Source organism: Nuphar pumila, chromosome 7 (assembly GCF_984573655.1).
Source record: "Nuphar pumila chromosome 7, dmNupPumi1.hap1.1, whole genome shotgun sequence".
In the NCBI taxonomy this organism is placed as follows: Eukaryota; Viridiplantae; Streptophyta; class Magnoliopsida; order Nymphaeales; family Nymphaeaceae; genus Nuphar; species Nuphar pumila.
In genome coordinates, this window is record NC_143255.1 from 98,862,145 (window position 1) to 98,888,062 (window position 25,918).

Here is a 25,918-nt window from a genome sequence, read left to right on the forward strand (position 1 = left end):
AAAGATCAATATTTGGGGAGTGGATAATCATCCTTTGAGGTAGCTTTATTAAAATCTCTGAAATTAATGCAGATTCAGACTTTGTCATTCTTTTTAGGAATTGTTACAATGTTTGCCAACCAATCTAGATAATCAATAGTTTGAATGAACCTGCTTTTAATAAATCTTCAAGTCCTTCCTTGACTTGCTGCTCAATTCGGGGATCTAATTTCTTTAGTTTTTGCTTGATTGGCTTAGAATCAAATTTTAACATGAGGCGATACTCAACTAGTTTGGGATTCAAGCCTGGCGTATCCTTATAAGTCAATGCAAAGACTTCTTGGTGTTGTTTGAGAAAATGGATGAGCTTTGCCTTCTCATCTTCATTTAGGCTGAAACCAATATTAACATTCTCGGTCGAATCCTGCACCAAAGATGATGGTTCATCCTGCTTCTGAATATGAGCAAATTTTGACAATTCTTGAATAATCGAGTCAAATTTTGTTGGTTCTTCAGTCTGTTCTGCTGCTTTGCTGACCTTTGCTCTTGCCTTTATCTTATGGATCCTGGTTGGTTTTGATTTATTTAGAGAAAATCTTGGATTGAGAATGAGCCTTCTCATTGATTTGGGAGGCATGTTTTAGCAATCCTAAAAATGAAAAGAGGGGTTTTTAAGAGAAACCACAAAACTAAAATTTATTGGAAAGGAAAGAATATGACATAGAGATAAGAGAAATGTGGCATCAAAATATGAAGAGAACATCATTCTTTCATTGATGAGTAAAACTGATAACAGTGACTGAATATTTACAGGGTCTGACAAAATGACACAAAGACTGGGGCAATCTTGTCCCTACAAGGTAACTGGAATAAAGGAAGAAAGCAAAAAAACTTTGGCATTTATCTTTCTCATTTTGCCCCTTTGACGAATATGGTTTCCTTGTTGGATCCTCGACCTGTGAATCCCAACCCTGCATTGGTTGAGTGTTGAGCAGGGATGATTGGCTCTACTCTGCCATCTTCATTCTTACCCATACCTCTGAAAGGCTGGTATCCATGCTTTAGCAAAAGATCAAATCCTTTTTTAGCTTTAAAAAACTGAGGAAATAGGGGATGATCTTTGAAAGGATGATAGTCAAGACATCCTCCCAACTTGAAAAAATATGGCCCTTGCCATTGGACCATTACTGCAATACTTTCCGCCACTGTACCCCTTTTAGTTTGAGTATTTTTAAACTTTCACTGAGATTAATTTCGTCACTCTCCTTGATGCTGGGAAAATCTGTTGTAAATGTTGGACGAGGAATCATTGGCTACGACAACCTTTCTTTGGGGTCTTCACCCATGATGGTAGTAATTGTTCCTCCTCTCGACCACTTAATATATTGATGAAGAGTTAAGGAAATGACATTGGTATTGTGAATCCAGGTACGTCCAAGCAAGAGATTGTATGTAGACGATACATTGACCATGTAGAAGAGAATGTTATGAACTGAATAGTTGATGAAGACCTCCAGAAAAACTTTTCCTCTTATTGTTTGACCATGATTGTCAAAGCCATATATGGTAATTGGGTCTGTCAAGTATTCTTCTTCTTTCAGACCTAATGCTTTTGTAGTTATTTTTGGGCAAATATTGAGGTTGCTACCTCCATCAACCAACACGTGTGGAACCAGAGAGATATTTTTATGCCACGTACTTCGAGCTTCAGCTTGAGTATATCAGCATACCTTGATTGGAATCAGATGGTCTAAATCTTAGAGTTAGGATTAAGGTCCTACAAGCCATTTCAAATATTGCATATAGAGTCAACTTTAGGGAATGTTGTTTGTACATCCTTGTTTGTATATCTGTGATTGTTTGATATTTTATCTTCCTTATATTCTCCAAAACCCAGGGTATATATTATTCAAAATTTCCTATTTGTTTTTGAAACCCAGGTGTATTTTCCCTTCTCTTCTTCTAAATTTTTTCAAAATTCTTCTGATCCTACCTGCAAGTTCTTCAAAATTTTAAATCTTTACCATTTATTCTCAAATTTCATTTTTTCCTCTTATTTTTCTTCTGCTTTTATTTTATTTTTCTTGTTTATATTTTTCATAAATGAAATCTCTTTCCGTCAAGAGATATCCTTTTCAAAATAAGCATTTTTTTCGTGTTTTAGTTGGGTACTCTCCCTCGTAGAGTAGACAACGCAATTGTCACAAATTTTATGGCGACTCAATCCCTAGTAATGGGATACAATTTTTAAACAGATTTCAACCTAATCCTTCCTCTTGTCAAAACTTCTCCAAAAGTTTCTTCGGTCTAAAAAACCTCCACTTTCCTCTACAGAGTACGCTGATATCCGAAAATGGTTCAGACAAGAGCTGGAAAAGAAACAGTTCCTCAACACAGCGACAGTGAGGCAGAAGGGATGAACTCTCCTAAGACGGTCAGAGGATAGGGTCAGAACAAAGGAGACGACATTGACCCCGCTATGTATGGTATGTTCAAAAAGATGATGGCGAGGATGATGTCGAAACAAGCCGAGGCCAAGCTGAAAGAGGCAATTCCTAAAAGCAAGCTGAGGAAGAAGCCTGTAAAAAAGCAAGTCAGAATCATCAGAAAAAGGTTCAGTCAGACACTACTTCTGAGGAATCAAAGTCAGTCGAGGAAGAATCACAAGAGGAAGAGCAGATTGTCTACAAATAGAATCCTCCGAGACAGTTCGCTGCAAAAGTGCCCGAATCCGTCAACAAGCCCAAGTCTGGGATTCCAGCAGAGGACCCGATGAGCAAGCAGATGAAGGAGATGAATCGAGCAATCAAAGACATTCAAGCCAAGGGTAAGGGCAAGCAGACCTACACTGGCGAGGATTTTTACGATGGCCTAGATGGGGATGATAACCTGGAGAATCTTCCTCACAAGTTTCTCAAATTTGACGGGACTGACAACCCTAAAGCCCACTTAGCCACCTTTTATGCAGAATGTTGCCGATTCAGAAAGGATAACAGGGCTTTGTTCATCTGTTTTCCCCGCAGTCTAGAGGGTGTAGCGGCCAGGTGGTATGCTGACCACATCAATCCTATCGAACTACGAGAGTTCGATAAGGTAGTCAATTTGTTCATTGAGCGCTTCCTATTCAATACTGAGGCTTCCCCTACGCTCAATCACCTTTACAACTTAAAGCAGAATGAGACTGAAAGAGCAGGAGAATTCATCCACAGGTGGAGAAGCACCTGCAACAAGATGAAAGTTCTCATTCCAGAGGAGCATGCGTTGCAAATAATCCTCCGCAATTTCTCTCAGCCCCTGAGAAGCCTCATTGCCACTTCTCCAGCAAAATCCTTTATCAAATTGATTAAGCGAGCCGAATGGCTCGAGGTAGGAATAGAAAGCGGGCTTTATGAGGGCATGCCTCTGACCAAAAGCATCCAAGACCCGAAAAAGAAAGTGCAGTTCACTCATGCAGCTGATACCTCTGGCAATGGTCATGACAGCAGCAGAAGAAACAAAAATGACAGCAAGAATGGCCAGAACCACGACGCAACTCAAAGATAGAAGTCTTCCAAGCAGAATGACAAGTCGTCTCAGTCTAACTTTCCGCAAAAAGAAAAGATAAAGCGCGAAGGTTGGAGTAATGATCGTGAGTTCACTCCTCTGAAGCAAACGCTCGAAGAAGCCCTTGAATTCATGCTTACCAAAGGGTTGGTGAAACTACCAAAAGTCACAAATCCTCACACAGTTATGGGAAGGTTCATGAATTAGTTCTGCAAGTTCCATCAGGCAGTGGGGCATGACACCGATCACTGCTTCGTCTTCAAAAATATTGTTCAGGATTGAGTCGACAAAAGTCTCTTTGTTGAAGACGAAGAGGAAGACGAGCTAGCCGTCATGACCAAGCCTCTCCCGGGCTACTCAGAAGACTGAAGATGCCAGAATTTTAAATTCAATTCCATTTCAAATTTTATCTCTTCTCCTAAATCTAAGTTCAAAGTCCATTTTCTGACTTTGAAATTTCCTTCCTTTTCCCCTTTCTCTCATCTTCAAATCATTCTCTCTGAGTTCAAAAGATTTATTTTCCCAGCTCTGATTATTTCAAAAACTTAGAACTTCAAATCCCTGATCTATCTTAAGTTTTAAGTTAGATTTGATCATTTCTTCATTCCATTATCAAGTTCATCTCAGAACACTTGGAGATTTCCAAAATCATTTTCAAAAAGAGCATAGATCTTTGCATTGCACAAGCATGATTCTTTATGCATTTAGACTTTAGGATAAATCCTTAGATAATATTTAGGCAAAGCAAAAAGGCATAAATTCGATCCTTGGCTCGATTACGCCTGGTAAAGGCGCCAGGAACGGTCGAACCTCGTATCGACGAGCGAATTCCGTCTCTCCATTTTTCCTGCAATATTTCAAAACGGAGCCGAGTAATTTTCTTAAATATTTTCAAATTAAGGTCAAGTGAGACCCCGCAAAAAAATTTCTCCTTCTCTTTTTTCTTCTTCTTTTCTCTTCTCTCTTTTTTTCTCTCTTTTATTTTTCTCCCTTCAAAAAGGAGGAAAATAGAGGTTAAAAATGAAAAGAGAAGGAAGAGAGAGAAACCACAAAGAGAGGAACAATTTTGCGATGATCACAACAATGTCTTTCAATAAATCATTGTATGATTTATAATTTTCTTCAGTAAATTGCTATTGCGATTTACAATATCTTTAGTAAATCGTTATTGTGATTTACAGTGTCTTCAGCAAATCACTATTGCGATTTATTATATTATTCAGCAAATCGTTGTGCGATTTGCGTAAATCGCTACTCGAATTAGGACTAACTTGACAGAGGCGTATCTTCTTAACCGAAAATTATATTTATGATTCATAAAAAGCGGTATCTTCGTGATTAAATCTAGTTTATTTTTAGCTTTTTCTATGGTCATTTCTTGTCTGGTTTTGGTTAAAAACCAGAACCCTATCATTTTGTATCATTTGAGTTACTAAGATTTTAACGCATTTTGTCTGAGTCATATCTTTTTAATGGGAGATCATTTTTCAGATCTGTAAAAAAAGTTTTCTTCCTTTATGTGTCTAGTTTATCCTTGTAAATTTTTATAAATTTTTATGCTAATTTTTTATTTTAATTCTATTAAAAATCAGAACTGGTTGCAGAACTTTAAGTTCTGTAACAGGTTCATTTTCCTGAAATAGAATAGTGACTTTTCGAAGTCACCATTTCTAAACCAAAACTGATTTTCTCATTCTGTAACTTGGAAAAGTTTCCTAATCATATTAGAAAACTTATCCCACAAATTTGGTACAATTTGAATTCATATGGCCTCTGAAATATCTATATTATAGAAGCCTGCTTACTTTTCTCAAATTCCTGTTTTCTAAAACTTAAGTCTCAATGCTTGATTAATATCTGGAGATTCAAAGAGAATTTGCACAATCTATAAAAAAGAGAAAGTTTTTTTGATGTGTCATAAATCCATGGGATCAATTTGAGCTATTTTTGACTTCATTTAAGCCAAAATATCCTGACTGGTTTTCTGTAGAATTTTACTTTTGCAAAGTTCCATTCTTTTTACTTACTAAAGGCTTCAATTTCGATTTTTTCTTCCATAATTTCTCAAAAATCTTCAATCTTAAATGGTTTTTAAGATAAATCTAGGGTCTTTATAATAATTATGAGCATTTTAATACATCATTTATTTTATTTTGCTTAATTTTCTTTATTTTGGAGCTTGAAAGGCTTATTTTGGTTGATTTTCTTTAATTTTCCAATATTGAAGGAAAATGCGACTAAGCCTACATTTATTACTAATATGTTTGCTCAATTTTGTAGGTATTTTATTTTCTTTGTTATTTCCATTATCAATTATTGTATTCAATTCACGGGTTATAATTAAATACTTAATGAGAATTTTTACTTTGTGCTTAGTTTAGGAATGAATGAGCATTTAGTTTAATTTCATGATTACCTTGTTTCATTTTTTTTTCAAATATAAAATGGAAAAACATGAATGACACGTGCACCCTTTAATAGAGGATAAATAAAACTAAGTAAAGTTCGTATTTATGGCCATAGTCGGAATATGAATAATACTTAAAATTATTATTTTTTATTAAAATACAAAAATTGGCTTACACTCTTAAGTCAATTTCAAAATCATCATATTTTCAAAAATATATTTTCTTATGTTATTAGAATTCAAAATAAAAATTAATTCAATATATATTTGTAGCCATAGTAATGAATATATGAAAATTTAATCTTGTTTTAATTCTATAAAGGCACAAAAATTATTTTATTCTTTATTAGAATTTAAATAAAGATTAAGTTAGAATATGTTTGTGACCATAGTCATGAATACATTAAAATTTAATCTTGTTTCTAATTCTATTAAAGGATGAAATTTATTTTTAATTCCAATTTCAAATAAATTCTTTTAATGCATTCATCATTTAAGATAGAATTACATCATTATTTTATATTTTTCTTTTAAATTATTCAAATTATTTTCAAATTTCTAAGTAATTATCAAAATTTATTTCAATTCATTTTCAAAATTCCAATTTCTAATTCAAATTCTATTTTAATTTCAAATTCCTTTTTAATTTCAAATTAATATTCAAAATTTTAAATTCAACCTTGAATTTGAATTTCAAATTCTAAATTCCATTTTAATTCTGATTATCAATTTTAATTTTATTTTTAAATTCAATTCCATTTTCAATTCTAAATTTTTATTTCAGATTTCAAAATTAACTTCAATTTCCATTTCAAATTTCCAATTTTGATTCCAAATTCAATTTTGAATTTCCAATTTCGATTCCAAATTCAATTTTGAATTTCCATTTTTTAAAACAAATTCAAAGTTTGAGATTAATTCCAGATTCAATTTTGATTTTCAATTCAACATTAAGTTTTAATTCTAATTTCAATTTTATACTCAAATTTCAATTTCGATTTTAATTTTCAATTCAATCTTCAATTTCAATTCTGATTTCAAAGTTCAATTTCTAAATTCAATTCTTATTTCAAACATCAATTGAAATTTCAAAATCAATTCAAAATTTCAATTTCAAATTCTGATTTCCATTTCAAAATCCGATTTCAAGTTCCATTTTAGAAACAAACTCAAATTTCAAATTCCAGCTTATCAATTTCAAACTCCAAATTCAGTCTTTTATTTTCCATTTTCACTATCTTCTAATTCCATTTTCGGTTTCAAATTTCATTTTCAATTCATATTTTAAATTTCAAATTTTAAACTCTTAATACCAAAATTCGATTTCAACTTTTGAATTCATTTGCAATTTCAACTTTTTAACTTTAAAATTTCAGATTCCTAATTTCATTTTCAATCTCAAATTCACTTCAATTCCAAGTTAAAAAATTTAAATTTAAATTTCAATTTTCCAATTCAAGTTCAATTTCTAAATCACTTCCTAAAGGATATTTTCAAAATCTATTTCAAAATCACTTGGAAAATCCAAATTTCTGAAATATTTCCAAAAACATACATATTTTCAAGTTTAAAATCATATCACAAGCATGATTTTGTGTGCATTTAGGATTTAGAATAATTTCTTAGACAAATTTAGGGAAAGTAAAGGCATAAAATCGATCTTTGGTTTAATTACCCCTGGTAAAGGCGCTAGGAACGATTGAACCTCATACCGACGAGCGAGCCCCGTTTCTCCATTTTTTTTTCTGCAAATTTCAAAACGGAAGTGAGTAATTATTTTAAAGTCTTTTTCAAAAAGGTCAAGTGAGACCTTACGAGAGTTTTCTTCTTTCTTTTCCAAAAAAGGAAAAAGAGAATTTTTTTGCAACGATCACAGAAGTGGCGAACGTTATGGGATCCATCTTTGTCTGGTCAAATTTATGCCTTTGCCTTGTTTAAAATTTGACTAAGTCAGTATTCCATAAATGTCAGCTTCATTTTTCATGCAAAGATTATGAGCCTAGACTCTGACCCAACTGACATAATACATATATGCTTAAGCATGGTTTGATAGGACCAAATTGAGGAGATTTATTCATGTTCACTTAGACTTAGATCTGAAATACAACTCTCTTCAAATCTAGGGATTGAATGCAAACAATGTGTACATGTTTATGCTTCTTTATGATTTTCAAAATCCTATCTCTTTAGAACTTTGCATTAGAGACATCTGATTTCTTGCATGTTGATCATATTTTTTAAAACATCCCTACCGATATTGTCTCGGTCTTCACGTTGTTGGGCTTTCTCACTGAACTATAGTTTGGGAAAAAACCTCACAACTGAGCCACTTATTTGGGCTAATACCCCCTGCCACATACTAAGGGCCATAGTCCAAAGTATATCGGTAGGCGCTCAAGGATATTAGAAAACCATTACCCTAGAACCAAAGATATTTCTTATGCCACGTACTTTGAGCTTTGGCTTGGGTATATCGGCATATCTTGATTGGATTCAGATGATCTAAACCTTAGAGTTAGGATTAAGGTCCTATAAGCTCTTTCAAAATTTGCATATTAGAGTCCGCTTCTAGGGAGTGTTGTTCTGCGCATCATTTCTTGTATAGTTTTGCTTTTTAATGTGGATGTTCTCTTGTAACCCTTGTTTATTTCTGGTATTTCCTTACATTTTCAAAACCCCAGATATTCCTTCCAAAATTTCTCTCTATTTTAGAAAATCCAGGCGTATATTTTCCTTCTTTTGATATCCCTTATATTTCTTCAGAATAAAAAAAGAGACCCTGAAAATCTTTTCTAAAATCTCCTTTTAAAAACTCGTTCAACTTGAGAATCGTAAAAGAATATAGATCAATAGGAATTCAACCTAAGATTGAAATGTTGAAGAATGAATTTGGTTCAATAGGAATTCAACCTAAGAACAACAAAAGAATATAGATCAGTAAGAATTCAACCTACGGATGTAATTTTTTGAAGAAATGAATTTGGTTCGATAGGAGTTCAACCTGAGAACCGCAAAAGAATATAGATCAGTAGGAATTCAACCTACATATGAGATTTTTGAGGAAATGAATTTGGTTCGATAGGAGTTCAACCTAAGAACCGCAGAAGAATATAGATCAATAGGAATTCAACCTACAGATTGAAATGTTGAAGAATGAATTTGGTTCAATAGGAATTCAATCTAAGAACCGCAAAAGAATATAGATCAGTAGGAATTCAACCTACAGATTGAAATGTTGAAGAATGAATTTGGTTCAATAAGAATTCAACCTAAGAACCGCAAAAGAATATAGATCAGTAGGAATTCAACCTACAGATCGGATTTTTTGAAGAAATGAATTTAGTTCGATAGGAGTTCAACCTGAGAACCACAAAAGAATATAGATCAGTAGGAATTCAACCTACAGATTGAAATGTTGAAGAATGAATTTGGTTCAATAGGAATTCAACCTAAGAACCGCAAAAGAATATAGATCAGTAGGAACTCAACCTACAAATTGAAATGTTGAAGAATGAATTTGGTTCAATAGGAATTCAACCTAAGAACCGCAAAAGAATATAGATCAGTAGGAATTCAACCTAAGAACCGCAAAAGAATATAGATCAGTAGGAATTCAACCTACGGATGGAATTTTTTGAAGAAATGAATTTGGTTCGATAGGAGTTCAACCTGAGAACCACAAAAGAATATAGATCAGTAGGAATTCAACCTACAGATGAGATTTTTGAGGAAATGAATTTGGTTCGATAGGAGTTCAACCTGAGAACCGCAGAAGAATATAGATCAGTAGGAATTCAACCTACAAATTGACTTGTTAAAGGAAAATTGGTCCAAAAGGAGTTCAACCTAAGGGCTTTGATTAGTAGCAATTCAACCTAAAGATCGACTGAAGGAATGGTCCTAAAGGGGTTAAAAATGAGTACTGTGAATAAGTAGGAGTTCAACCTAAAGATCGCTGATAAGTAGGAGTTCAACTTAAAGATCGACTGAAGGAATGGTCCTAAAGGGGTTCAACCTAAAGACTGTGGATCAGTAGGAGTTCAACCTGAAGATCGCGGATCAGTAGGGGTTCAACCTAAAGATCGACTGAAGGAAAGGGTCCTAAAGGGGTTCAACCTCAGGATTGCGGATCAATAGGGGTTCAACCTAAAGATCGACTGAAGGAATTGTCCTAAAGGAGTTCAACCTAAGGACTGCGGACCTGTAGGAGTTTAACCTAAAGATCGCGGATTAGTAGGGGTTCAACTTAAAGATCAACTGAAGGAAAGGGTCCTAAAGGGGTTCAACCTAAGGACTGCGGATCGGTAGGAGTTCAACCTAAAGATCGACTAGGTTAAGAAGAAATTCTGGTTCACAAAGGGATTCAACCAGTGAGCCATATTGGTTTGACAGGGGTTCGACCTACGAACTATTGATTCCATAGGGGTTCAACCTAAAGATCACAATTTAAGAAAGGAGGGTTCAACTCGTGGGCTGAATGGACCATTATATTTAGCTGTATGTGGTCTAGTTTTTAGGATTAACCCCTTATCCTGAACGGAGAAGAATAAAATTTGAGAAGGATTGATGAAAAGAGATAGAAATTGATGAAAGTTTTGATAAAAATGAAAAGAAAAATTAAGGAAATTGAGGAAAATTGTTTTGTAAAAGAATTCTCATAGGTAGCATTGTAGCTCTATGAACACCCAAAATTTTTCAAAATCTTTTAAATATTCCCTTTTTGCCCCTGATATCATTTTTTTGAGCAATTGAGTCTCTTTTAAATCTAAATTCCAATATATTTCTCAAGCTTTATTGAAATTAAATTTATTTTATATGTTTAAATTGATTTCGGGTCTGGATCCATTGTCCAGATCCAAATCTGAGCCTCGTTGTCCAAATTTTAAACTAAAATTACAGAAAATAGCAAAAATAGTTTTAAATAGCTCGGACAGTCCATCCGACATCTGTTTGGATCCATCAAATCATATTTCTCGATTCGAGTGTCAAAACTTGAACATTTTCTCAAAACCTGGGTCCAAACCTATTCTTCTGAAGAAATTTCCCCAAAATGGTCAGAAATTCTCAGAAAAATACTTTTGTAAATATTTCTTAGAAAAATACAAAAAAAGTAGTGTTTGAAACTTAGTTTTCTTTTTAAATCTTAGTTTTCTACTATAAAACTACAAAAAATGGAAAATGATGCAAAAATCGAAAAAAATGGAAAAAGCAAAAGGTTTTAAAACTTGAAAAATTGAATTTTTTGCCAAAAACCTCTCTTGAACCACTCTTTTTACAAAAAATCTTTCAAAGGGGGCCTTCTTTTGGAAATTTGGAAAAGTGGCAATGTCCTCTTTCCCGCGCATCCTCCCTCTCACTTGCCGACCCTTCATCTTCAAACCAACTTCTTCTCCCTCAACCCCTCATCTTCAACCAACAGCCTCTCTCGAAGGCTCCTCTTCCCCTTTAAAAGGAAAGCACGCAGAGTGAAGAAGGGATCCGTCTCCCACCTCTCCACGGCGCCATCCCTTTCCTTCCTCCTTCCTCCTTCATATCAGGTAAGAATTTTTTTTCTCTCCCTTTTTCGATTCTTCATAGAAATTTCTTTTTCTAAGTTTCATCCATCGGTTGTTCTCGTTTTTCTTCACTTCCTTTTCTTTTCAGCAAAATTGTGCAATCGATCTGTATGTAGCAGAACCGATTTACTCCTTTGCAACAGTAAAGGAAACTCTCGTACCCCAACATTTTTTTTGTTTTGTTAACATCTCTTCATATTTCCTCAGGATCATGATTAGCATTTAAGTTCTCTTTTAGTTTTTTTTTTCCCTCTCTTTTCTCATTTATCCTGAGTGATTTCTCAGGATCATATGGTTTTCCGATTAATTGTCCATTTTTTTTTATTATTTTGATCTTTCGTTTCGGCATGTGTTCGATCCTCCCTTTAATGGAAAATTCTATTATCTGCAATTTATTGGGCTTTCAGCATCCTGCTATGGCTTCATCACTAAGAAGTAGCCTACCTAAAAGCCTAACTTATCATTGCTAAACCTCTACACGATGAAGTATTTAAAGAGGAGGTGCAGGACCTGTGCATCGATTTGATGTCTCACATTGGGATTGAGCACAATTTTAGCAGGAAATTCGCTATATACTTCCTCCTTTGAGATCTAAACTGTGTTTGATTCTATTAACATCTGATTTATACTTTGTTTTTATCCACTTTATCACTGTCTTTGGCATTCAACAACATCAAATGTCAGTTTAGTTCATTCATAGTATTCCATTAGGTTCCATTGTGTTACTCGTTTTTTTTTTTATAGATCGTCTCTTTATTTCTATATATCGTTTTGAGTTTACATAGTATGGGTTCATCTCGTTACATGTGTTCATCCTGGTATGTTCTGCACTATGAGTTCGGTTGCTGGAAATTCTTTCACCTGTACCTGCACAGTAATTCCCATTACGGCAGGGGTCTTTGTCATCAAGGCCACATATCACACATTGCCCACCATATCTACATTTCTTTGCCTTACATGCGTGAGAATGCTGAGGAAATATCTAGACAGAATTTTTTCTGCGTCACTGGATTATCAAACAGCCACCAGCGCTGATGGCAATCAAGGAAAATCAGGATTCAATTTTGTCTGCAGGTTCAGAGATTCATTTTTTTTTCTTCAGCAACTGGGTTCGTTTGCGATCATTGATGGATGGTTCAGTAACATTTCTGAAAACTCAGCTTCTTATTTTTCATCTTTTGATAGTCATTTTATTTTCCTGTTTTATCTCTTTGTGATTCCTTTTCTTTTCTTTCTGAACTATGATTCTTATTTTGATTTGAATTTCTTGTTTTGTATCATGATTATTCAATTAATATCTGTATCATATATGTAATGACCTTCATTGTGGCATCCAGTCTAATCCATTATTAGATCGGATTCACTCTACAACAATCCTTCACAGGATTTCACATTTTATCTGTGCCTAAGCTCGATGCATTTTGCTTACTACGTTCCCCCCCCCTTTTTTTTTCCCTCTTTTCTACATCATCATTTGTATAACCTTGCTTGATTTTACTCAGCAGGTTACCTCTGGTGCCTTGCACTTGTACATTCTATATCTCTTCTCAGCAATCTACCTCCACAGCACCTATGCACCTACAACCTGTCACAGTGGTTCACCATAATCATATGCACTGCAAATTTTCATTTTGGGAAATAAGAAATTTACTAGCTGAATAGTTCAAATGGCTTGAACATGCTGCAAAGATGATGGCCAATGGCATTAGATCAACATTCCTCAATTTTGAAGGAAGTTGTGATTGTTTGGGAACTAAGCACGTTGAGGTTAGTTGCTCTAAATACAAAATAACCTGTATTTGGCCATAACATATCCATTAGGCAGTTGTCCTTATGTCCTTAATAGATAGATAGAGATCAATTTTTGTAAGGTCCTCATTAGTGTTCGAGCCTTATTGGTTCAACTGGAGGTATTGGAGGAGGTGTTATAGCAACAATGATGGCTGGGAAATTTTTTTTGGGTGCCTGGGTGGCACTGTGCATTTATGATGGTTTTTAGCTCACTTATTGGATTACCTGTTTTCATATTTGTCATTGATCCAAGAAAGGCACCCCTCTTTGCCAATGAAACTGATAATAGCTTTGAAAGACATATTTAAAAAGGTAGCTACAGCTTCCTCTTCCCTGTGGCATGATTCATGGATAGTCATGAAAATCGTTGTATAAACTTTCTCAAGTAATAAATCATGCAAGGCATTGTCGATTCATTACCATGGACAGCAATGGATGAGTCCAGGGCTTTAATAGCAAAAGGATCATCCTGAGCAGGTGCTCTGCTGCAGATATACAACTGAATTTGAATATCCTAGAACACACTTCATAACCTAGCGTCTGCCCACTGTGCACGTGTTGCATCAGTTGGTTCTGCAGCCTCCCCACTCTGATTAGCTCCCAAATGCCACCGCCCACCTTTTCAGCATCTTACATACTTGCTGTCAACACACACAACCCCCAATAACACTATCAGTCAGCTCTGCTGCCTTTTGCCTTATCACCCCTTTACTCCTTACCATCTGTCATATTTCCTGCTGTCAAACATCCCTTCATTTCCATTCAGCCACAGCAGTGCTAAGCACTGCTGTAGCTTCCTTAAATCTGCCAAGACAATCATCGTTGTGATGATTTTCCTGCATCTACAGCAACTCTCTGAGTTGCTGTAGCTTCACGTTTAATTGTTGTAAATCACAATCAACCTCACAGCACCTTCCCTTTTAGGCATTACCTGCTATTTCCCCTGCAGCATCTAGCTCCACACCTCTGCCAACATCAGTTGCACGACATTTTCTTTAGTCACTCATGTTGTCTATTGCACATCATCTCCACTACCTACAACAATACCTGTGCCCATTTCCAACTCCATTTCTCATATTGTTTATGTTATATATATAATATATATATACATATATGCATATATAAATATAAAAATATATATATATATATATATATATCATTTCCCATCTTTTTCACCATGTATATCTTGGCATTTTACCATTAACATCCATATGATATATGTGATTTTCCTTCTCTTTCCATTACTAATCCGTTTGTTTTGCAGGAAATATGTGGATAAAGTTCTCATTTGAAGTTGTAAATTTGATTTTACATATTGTAATAGCTAGATTTGAATAAAAATTTACATTTCCTGCTTTAGGTAGAATGAATGAGCATTGTAAATATCATAAATTGCTTATTTTCATGCATTTTTCCTTTATTTCTCAAATTCTCACATTGGTGAAACACGAATGGCACGTGCACCATTTCGTAAGAGGTAAATCAATCCTAAGTTGATGATCCACATCAATGGCCATAGTCAGGGTGTGGACAAAACTTAGGATTTTTATCTTTTACGAAATAACACTGGATCCACACTGGATCCATTTTCAAAATTCATCATATTTCCTTAAATATTTTCTCATTTTATCAGAATTTAACTTAAAATTAATTCAAAATATATATCAATGGCCATAGTCAGGGTATATTGAGAGTTAATTTCATTTTAAATTCTATAAAAGCACCAAATGTGTTTCATTCTCCACCTGAATTTAAATATAGATTATTATATAATACATTCAATGACCATAGTCAAGGATGTATTATATCTTTAATCTTATTTTAATTCATTTAAAGAATAGAATAGCTTTTCAAAAATCCAATTTCAAATACATTCATCATTTAGGATAGAACTGCATCATGTTTTCAAAATTCCTTTTCCAAAACTCCAAGTAATGAAAATACTTTTCTCAAATCTATCTTCAATCCTTATCCAATCCAATTCATCCTTTTCATTTTCAAATTCAATTTCATTTTCAACCTCAAAGTTCAATCTAACTTTGAGATTTCAAAATCATTTTTATTCAAATTCAAATCCGATTTCAAAGTTCAAATTGACTTTGAAATTCCAAATTCATTTTATATTCAAAACTCCAATCAAAATCAAAGTTCGATTTAAACTTTGAGATTCTTGATTCATCTTCTGAATTTAACTCCAAATCCCTTTTAGGATCCAGGATTCAACACTCATATTGGATCTCAGACTTCAGATCCAATTCCTCTTTAGGATCCAACTCCAATTCCACTTTTGGATCTCAGATTTCAGATCCAAAATCCATCTTATGATCCAGAGTCCAACCCTACATTGGATCTCAGACTTCAGATCCAAATCCATCTTAGGATCTAGAATCCAACTCTATATTGTCCCGATCTTCACGTTGCTGGGCTGTCTCACTGAACCATAGTTCGGGAGAGAGCCTCACAACTAGACCACTTATTTGGGTTCGCGCCCCCTACCACGTACCTAAGGGCCATAGTCCGAGGTATATCGGTAGGTGCTCAAGGATGCTGGGAAGCCATTACCTTAGAACCGAAGAGATATCTTATATGCCACGTACTTCGAGCTTCGGCTTGGGTATATCGGCGTACCTTGATTGGAAATAGATGATATAAATCTTAGAGTTAGGATTAAGGTCCTACAAGCCATTTCAAATATTGCATATAGAGTCAGCTTTAGGGAGTGTTGTTTGCGCATCCTTGCTTGTATATCTATGATTGTGTGATATTTTATATCTTCCTTATATTTTCCAAAAACCTGGGTATATCTCTTCAAAATTTCTCCTTTGTTTTTAAAACCCAGGTGTATTTTTCCTTCTCTTCTTTTCCTCCTTCTAAAAATCTTCAAAAAATTCTTCTGATCCTGCCTGCAAGTTCTTCAAATTTTAAATCTTTACCATTTATCCTCAAAATTTCATTTATTCTCTTATTTTCTTCTGATTTTATATTCTTGTTTATATTTTCATAAAAATCTCTTTCCGTCAAGAGATATCCTTTTCAAAATAATATTTTCTTTTCATATTTTAGTTGGTTACTCTCCCTCGTAGAGTAAGCAACGCAATTGTCGCAAATTCTGTGGCGACTCAATCCCTAGTAATGGGATACAATTCTTTTTAGATTTTAAATCCTTCCCTCTTGTCAAAACTTCTCCAAAAAAGTTTCTCTGGTCTGAAAACCTCCTCTTTCCTCTACAGAGAGATCACTGAGATTCGAAAATGGTTACGACAAGGGCGGAAAAAGAAACAGTTCCTCAACTCAGCGACAGTGAGGCGGAAGAGATGAGCTCTCCTAAATCGGTCAGGGGACAGGGTCAGAACAAGAAAGATGACATCGACCCCACTATGTATGATATGTTCCAAAAGATGATGGCAAGGATGATGTCGGAGCAAGCCGAGGCCAAGCTAAAAGAGGCCTCAAATTTCCTTTTCAAAATTTTGTAAAAAATGACCCTTTTGCCCCAACTCTATTTTTTGAGAAAATCAAAGCAGTTTCAAAGCTCATTCTTCAGTCTTTCTGAATTAAATTTCACATTGGTATATTCAAAATTAATTTCGGATCCGAATCTAGGATTTTAAATCCATATTTCCTCAAAAACCGGATCCAAACCCATTTCTGAAGAAATTTTCTCAAAATGGCTTTAAAATTTTCAGAAAAATTCTCTTTTGTAAATATTTTTGCAAAAACACCAAAAATTAGTTTTTGACCTTTGGTTTCTCGTAAGACTCTAGGATTTCTTTTAAAAATACAAAAAATGGAAAATTTCAAGAAAAATGAATAAGTTTAAGCTTTTTAAATCGATTTTGCTAAAAAAATCAGTTTTAAGCCATGTTTATGATTTTTTTTTTAGGGAGCCTCTTTTTGGAATAAACCAATTTTTTTTTTACAAAACAAACCCTAATCACCCCCCTCTCTTTCACTCTTGCCTCTCTCCCCTTCTCGGTTTCCATCTCCAAACCCTCCATCGCACGAACCCTTCCTTCCTCCGCTCATCTCCAACGACCTTCTTCTCGAATCCTCTTCCCTTCCCTTAAAAGAGCACGCAGGGCTCTCTCTCCGGGGATCCGTTATCACCCTTCCCCATTGCCTCTTCTCATTCACGATCCGCCTTCACCCCATCTCCTTCTGATCGATTGCATTTCAACCATCTTCCTTCTTCTCCCTTTTCCTTTGATTCCTTTTATATCAAGTTCTTCCCACTGGTTCTCTTCGATTGAAAGAAGCAAACCCCCGCAGCAAGACTACATAGGCTTCTCCTTCCAAATAGCCGAAGACCGAAAGCACGGAGGCCTCAATCTTCTTATTGTTCTCCACTGGTTCTAAGAGGAGTTTCACAGTCGGGCTCCCCTTTCATCCAAAACCCCTGCAGGGTTACAAGATCTTCAGCTCCGACAATACAAGCTGAACCAGTCGTTCTTTCTTTGATTTTGTTCGTGTTTAAAAGCGTTGTAGTTCTATATGCCCCTCTCTGGTATCCTCTTCTGCAAGCGGCTGCCATCGACCCCTCTCCACGACGCTTCCTCTACAGGTAAGCGACCTCATCCCCCTGGTTGTTCTTCTTTTCCAGGAAAGCATTTTCCCCTTCGTTTTCAACATCTATCCATTATGATTTTTATTTCTTCCCTTTTATTACAAAGGAAAAGGGGGGAATCGACCTGCAATCTGTGCAGGGTTGATCCATCCTGTGCAATATCAACGGAATGGCATCATTCCAACACTTCTTATTTTATTTTGAGCTTTCTGGATCGATCGCCCCATTAACGCATGGCCTGTAACCTCGAATTGCATATAGCGATATCGAGTTACAGATGTGCTATATGGAACCATTGTGTTCCAACATTTTCTCCTGATCTTGCAATCTGTTTCTCGGTTCATATTATTCATATTTAATGCCCCTTCATATTTCATCTTGATCACGATCGGTTTTATTTTATTTTACTTTTTTTTTTGCTGCTTTTGTTTGTTTATGCAATTTGCTTTCTGCAATTTTAATTGATATTCACATCAGCAAACATCGATTATACTAGCACCATCAGATTCGTTTACAGCAGCCATGCAACATTATGCTTAGATTCAATAGAGCAAGAGCCGTGATACATCCTGTTTTAGATCTCCATCCGATCCAGCGTTTGGGCATTCCTTTTCTTTGTATGTTGTTGGTTTGAACATGAAAAGATACCAGCAACCAGACTTGATTATGCGTTGGAATTAAACAATGGTGTTGGATAGGTTATGTTCTGCATTATTTCAAGTTCATGTTTCTATTTTTGCAAACAGTTTCAAATTCCATGTTCTTTTGACCATCGACTCCTGTATAAATGTTTCTGGTTGATATATTAGTTGTTATTCAGAGGATCCGTTGGTCTATTTGCTGCTTCGTGTGTTGGGTTTATTAACTGTCTGAATTCATTGATTCATTTGTTAGCTTTTGTATGTGTTTTGCTGACAATAGGTGGAATCCATTGATTCACTGGTTGGTACATCGGCTGTCATTGAGATTCATTGATCAACATGCTGGGTTTAGGTATTTCGTTTATTAATAATTGGGGAAATCCATGGGTTCACCTGCCAGATTTAAATGTTGGGCTCGTTGGCTGCTATTTAAACTATTAAGATGTTTTGCTAAATCATGGCTATGAAGGCCAATCACGGTTTAACCTTAGTTCTTGAATTACCTTACCACCTCAAGGCCTAGTATGTTTACTGTCCCTATTTCAAGCACACATAGAAATGGATAAGTCTGTATATACCTGAAGTTCTAATTCATTTGGGTAGCCAACTTGGCTTAGCCTAAATCAGAATGACATGACATTTACTTGGTTGTTCTAATCATCTGACTGCAAAAGTGGATCAGCTTATGTGTGCCATGCTTAGGCACAGAAACACCAATCTCTGCAGAAATTTACTTGGGTGCTCACCATCAACCTGTGTACAGAAAGCCTGAGTGGTGTATACTTATGAGTTGGAATCTGAGTCCGGACCATTCCCTCTAAATTACTTGCATGTGATAGAGTTCTGTGGCAGATTTAATATCCTTTGCCTGTTTCTTTGTGAATATCCACATATAACGATTATTGTCTTATTGACTAAGCACATCCCACACACACCACTTTCACAGCTTGTACTTATATACCATCGATCCATCTCTCCTTTTGTATTGTTATAAGTTGGCATGTAGGATTTGCAGGTTTGATGAACACGTGATTTGAAGTTCTTAACTGAAGAAATCTTAAATTCATGTTGTATAGTGTTTGTTTAGCTAATCTGTGGTGATTCGTCCAAGTTATATGTGGACTTTCTGTTATTCGTTGAAAAATATGAAATTACTAGCTACATGGTTGGTTGCTTGATATAGTTGATTAGCTGGCGAACCATCCCAGACTAGATCTGTCAAACCGCTGTGTTGGAAGGATCTTGATGAATTGACTAAAGTAACAGCAAATGCATGGCTTGCTGGATGTATATTAACTCCTTGTGAAACCATTATTTCTGTTTGACAACACCATTTCAATATGTTGTGTAAGGTTATTTTCCTGCAAAAAGATAAAAATCAGTCTGAAGTTAGATACTTGATTCACATCGAATGGCATTCCAGCTTTCTGATGATCGGTTATCCCTCGCCACATCTCATGATCCTGCATTTCACCATAGCCTCAGGTATTTGTTTCATCTCTGATTTCAAATGGTCGGAACTCATGGATATCATTAAGGGAAATCAAAGCACTATCACTTTTGAGTGTTTCAAGTGGCAAATTTCACATCAGCATTAATACAATGGATTTTTTTTTGTGCCAGACAAAGGCAGCAGTCAAATGCTGCTTAGATGAGAAAATTCCTGGCGCATTTCAGGATGATTTATTTACACAATTTCCTAAGAATTTGCCTGCAGGTTTGAGTATTTATTGTCCAATACCCATGGGTGTTTTATTTGTTGCTCAAGTTCATTATCTGTGCTGTGTTATATTTAACTTCTTATACACTTTCATTTTGATTAATTCATGTATGCATAATGATCTAATTCATCATCACTCATATAGTGTTTCAATTTTTTTTTTTAGTAACATACACATTCGTTGCATTCGTTTCATCCCCTGTCAAGCTTTGCATTCATTTCCATCCCCTTGCATTTGTTATATAATTATATTGCTCTTTTGGCATTGTCTCGTGACACATCAGTTTATCATAGCCATCATCTTTATGCTATCATTTACAAGTGGTTCATAGGACCCACTGTAAATTTTTCTTTTTATGATAGTTCATTCTTGAACTATCATAATCATCATATTTTTATCATTCTTTTACAAGTGGTTCATAGGAACCACTGTAAATTCTTCTCTTCTCTTTATGATAGTTCATTCTTGAACTATCATAATCATCATATTTTTATCATTCTTTTACAAGTGGTTCACAGGAACCACTGTAAATTCCTTCTCTCTTTGTATATACGTGCAGAGATATATTCCTACATATATGTGTGTTTTCTCATAAATATAGGGTAGACCATATGCCTTTCTCCTTCAAATATAAACTAAGCATCTTGTATAAGACTTTGGATAGTCATTTACATTCATCCCCTTTTATGCATATTCTCTCTGGTAGGAATATAAGGAAGATATTTTTGATGTTCTCAAATCCAATTGTTGTAAATAAATAAAACTCTACATTTCCAGTCTTAGATTAGAAATGAATGAGCATTGTAAATACCATTGAATTACTTGTTTTCATGCATTTTTCCTTCATTTCTCAAATTCTCACAATGGTGAAACACGAATGGCACGTGCACCATTTCGTAAGAGGTAATTGATACTAAGTTGATGATCCACATCAATGGCCATAGTCAGGGTGTGGACAAAACTTAGCATTTTTATCTTTTATAAAATAACACTGGATCCACTTTCAAAATCCATCATATTTTCTCAAAATATTTTTTTCTTTTATCAGAATTTAACTTAGGATTAACTCAAGATATATACCAATGGCCATAGTCAGGGTATATTGAGGGTTGATTTCATTTTAAATTCTATAAAAGCACTAAAAATGTATTTTATTCTTCTTTTGAATTTAAATATAGATTATCATATAATACATTCAATGACCATAGTCAAGGATGCATTATATTTTCAATCTTATTTTAATTCATTTAAAGAATGAAATAGCTTTTTAAAGTCCAATTTCAAACTTATTCAAATTCATTCATCATATAGGGTAGAATTGCATCATATTTTTCAAAATTCTTTCAAAAACCCAAGTGATTTTGAACATCTTTTCTATTTCAAATTCCAAACCTATCTCAATTTCAAAGTCCAATTTGACTTTGAAATTTCAAAATCATTTCATATTCAAACTTCAAATTTCCAAACTCAATTCAAAACTCAATTTCAAAGTTCAATTTAACTTTGAAGTTTCTAAATTTATCTTCTGATTCTAAATCCAGTTTTTTTCAAAGTTTTAAATCAGAGTTGAGATTGACTTTGAATCTCAAAAACCCAAACCTTCTCAAGTTCAAATCTGGATCTTCAAAAACCCAGATCATCTTTAAAAGTCCTATTTTGGACTTCTCAAAACCCAAATCCAAAATCAAATCCTAGTCTCAACTTGGATCCATATTTCCAAGTATAGAACTCCATTCCACTTTGGATCTCCAATCACGGATCCAAAATTCCATTTAGGATTCAAATCCTTATTCTACTCTGGATCTCCCATCACAGATCCAAATTCCATTTAGGGTCCAAACCCTTATTTCACTTTGGATCTCCAATCACAGATCCAAATTTCATTTAGGATCCAGATCCTCATTCTACCATTGGATCTCAGATTCAGGTTCAAATTCCAATTCTTAGGATCCAGAATCCAACCCTACTTTGGGTCTCAGATTCAGATCCAAAATCCAATTCTTAGGATCTAGAATCTAATCCTACATTTGGATCTCAGACTTCAGATCCAAATCCATTCTAGGATCCAGAACCCAATTCTATTTTGGATCTTAGATTTCAGATCCAATTCCATCTTAGAATCCAGAATCCAACCCTATCTTGGATCTCAGATTTCAGACCCAAATACCTTCATGGATTCCAAATCTTGAATTCAATTCCACCCAAAATTCCAAATCTAAATTCCACTTCAATTCCAGAAGCCAATTCCATTTCATTCCTAAATTCAAATCAAGTTCCCATTTCAGATCCTAAATCCAAAAATCAACTCAAAACTCTATTCAGAATCCAGAATTTGGATTCGGATTTCATCTTGAAATTCCAAATGTTCCAAATCCCATTCCTCAATTCCTTCTAATTTCAAAACTTCAAAATTAGAATTCAATTCCATTCCAAATATTCATCCAAGTTCAAACTTCCAAATTCAAAGTCCATTTATGACTTTGAAAATTTCTTTCTTTCAGTTTCAAGATCATTTCTCTCAAAGATCCAAATTCATTTTTCCTAAGCTCTGAGTATTCTAAAAACTTAGAACTTCAAATCTTAAGTTCTAAGTTAGAAAACATTTCTTCACTTTATTTGATTCACTTGGAAATTCTTCAAAATACTTTCAAAAAGAGCATATATCTTTGCATTTGCACAAGCATGATTCATTGTGCATTTTTTAGACTTAGGATAAATACTTAGATAATTTCTTAGCAAAGCAAAAGGCATAAAATTCAACCCTTGGTTCGATTACCCCTGGTAAAGGCGTCAGGAACGGTCGAACCTCGTACCGACGAGCGGATCCCGTCTCCCAGTTTTCCCGCAAATATTTCAAAAACGGAGGCGAGTTATTTTCAAAATATTTTCAAAATTAAGGTCAAGTGAGACCCGCAAAAGGGTTCCTCTCCTTCTTTTCTCTTCTTTTCTCTCCTCTCTTTTCTTTCTGTCTTTTATCTTTCTCCCTTCAAAAAGGAGGAAAATAAGAGGTTGGAAAGGAAAAGAGAAGGAAGAGAGAGAATATTACGAGAGGAAAAATTTTGCGATGATCACAGATATCCTTTTCAAAATAATATTTTCTTTTCATATTTTAGTTGGTTACTCTCCCTCGTAGAGTAAGCAACACAATTGTCGCAAATTTTGTGGCGACTCAATCCCTAGTAATGGGATACAATTCTTTTTAGATTTTAAATCCTTCCCTCTTGTCAAAACTTCTCCAAAAAAGTTTCTCTGGTCTGAAAACCTCCTCTTTCCTCTACAGAGAGATCACTGAGATCCGAAAATGGTTACGACAAGGGCGGAAAAAGAAACAGTTCCTCAACTCAGCGACAGTGAGGCGGAAGAGATGAGCTCTCCTAAATCGGTCAGGGGACAGGGTCAGAACAAGAAAGATGACATCGACCCCACTATGTATGATATGTTCCAAAAGATGATGGCAAGGATGATGTCGCAGCAAGCCGAGGCCAAGCTGAAAGAGGCAGTTCCTAAAAGCAAGCTGAGGAAGAAGCCTGTAAAGAAGCAAGTCAGAATCATCAGAAAGAAGGTGCAGCCAGACACTGCTTCTGAGGAATCAAAGTCAGTCGAGAAAGAGTCAGAAGAAGAAGAGCAGTTTGTCTACGAATCCTCCAAGGCAATCCATAAAAATAGCTGCAGAAGAGCCTGAATCCGTCAACAAGCCCAAGTCTGGGGCCCCAACAAAGGACCTGATGAGCAAACAGATGAAGGAAATGAATCGAGCAATTAAGGACATTCAAGTCAAGGGTAAGGGCAAGCAGACCTACACCGGCGAAGATTTTTACGATGGTCTAGATGGGGATGATAACCTCGAGAATCTTCCTCGCAAGTTTCTCAAGTTTGATGGGACTGGCAACCCTAAAGCCCACTTGGCCACATTTTATGCAGAGTGCAGTCGTTTCAGAAAAGACAACAGGGCTATGTTCATCTGTTTTCCTTGCAGTCTGGAAGGTATAGCAGCCAGGTGGTATGCTGACCACATCAATCCTATCGAACTACGAGAGTTCGATAAGGTAGTCAATTTGTTCATTGAGCGCTTTCTATTCAATACTGAGGTTTCACCTATGCTCAATCACCTTTACAACCTAAAGCAGAATGAAATTAAAAAAGCAGGAGAGTTCATCCACAGGTGGAGAAGTACCTGCAACAAGATGAAAGTTCCCATTCCAGAAGAACATGCATTGCAAATAATCCTCAGCAATTTCTCTCAGCCCTTGAGAAGCCTCATTGCCGCTTCTCCTGCAAAATCCTTTATCAAATTAATTGAACGAGCTGAATGGCTCGAGGCAGGAATAGAAAGTGGGCTTTACGAGGGCATGCCTCTTGCCAAAAATATCCAAGATCAGAAAAAGAAAGTGCAGTTCACTCATGCAGCTGATACCTCTGGCAATAATCATGATAACAGCAGAAGAAACATAAATGACAACAAAAATGGTCAGAACCATGGCGCAGCTCAAAGGGAAAAGTCTTCCAAGCAGAATGACAAGTTGTCTCAGTCTAACCTTCCGCAAAAGGAAAAGATAAAGCGCGAAGGTTGGAGTAATGATCGTGAGTTCACTCCTCTGAAGCAAACGCTCGAAGAAGCCCTTGAATTCATGCTGGCCAAAGGATTGGTTAAACTCCCGAAAGTCGCGGATCCTCCCACGGTCATGGGAAGGTTCACAAATCAGTTCTGCAAGTTCCATCGAGCAGTGGGGCATGACACCGATCACTGCTTCGTCTTCAAAAATATTGTTCAGGATTGCGTCGACAAGAGTCTCTTTGTTGAAGACGAAGAGGAAGATGACCTAGCCGTCATGACCAAATCTCTCCCCGGCTACTCAAAAGACTGAAGATGCCAGAATTCTCCTACTTTTCTCCCCTTTTTTTTGCCAGTCACCTTGTAGGGGGCCAGTCAGCCCAGTCCTTTTGTGACCTTTTTGGTCAAAGTATTTGTAAATATTTCAGTCCTTTGTTATCAGTTTTTGCCCATCAATGAAATGTCAATTTTCCTTTATATCTCTAATATCACAATACTTTCTTCCTCTGCTACGTAGGGGCATTTGCTTTTGAAAATCTATATTTCAAAAATCTCTTCATCGACTTCTATTAAAAACACATTTAAATTCCTATTCTTTCCAGAATGCGGGACTAATCTTGACATCATTCATGAGAGAGATGATATTACCTATGAGGGCCTTTTCAAAAATCATGAAATTTCAAAAAGTCTTCCTTATGACCAAAGAGTTCAAATATTCTTCGGTCCAAGCTTCGTTCAAAAATCAACTCTCGTGTTGATCATGTTTTCAAAAATAGGTTTTCGAACCATTGCATTGAAGGATCAACCCTTGTGTTGGTCTTATCTTCCAAAATAGATCTCAAATCTTGTGTTGATCGTATTTTCCAAAAAGTGGTTTTTCAAAACGTTATATTCAGAGATCAATCCTGGCATTGGTCTCATCTTCCAAAAAATTGATTTTAAATCATTATAGTCAAAGATCAACCCCTGTGTTGGTCTTGTCTTCCAAGTTTGGTTTTTCGAACCGTCATATTCAAAGATCAATCCTTGCATTGATCTTATCTTCCAAAAATGGGTTTTAAATCATTATATTCAAAGATCAATCCCTGTGATTGATCTTATCTTCCAAGGTTGATTTTTAAACATTATCTTCAAAGATCAACCCTTGTATTGATCTTGTTATCAG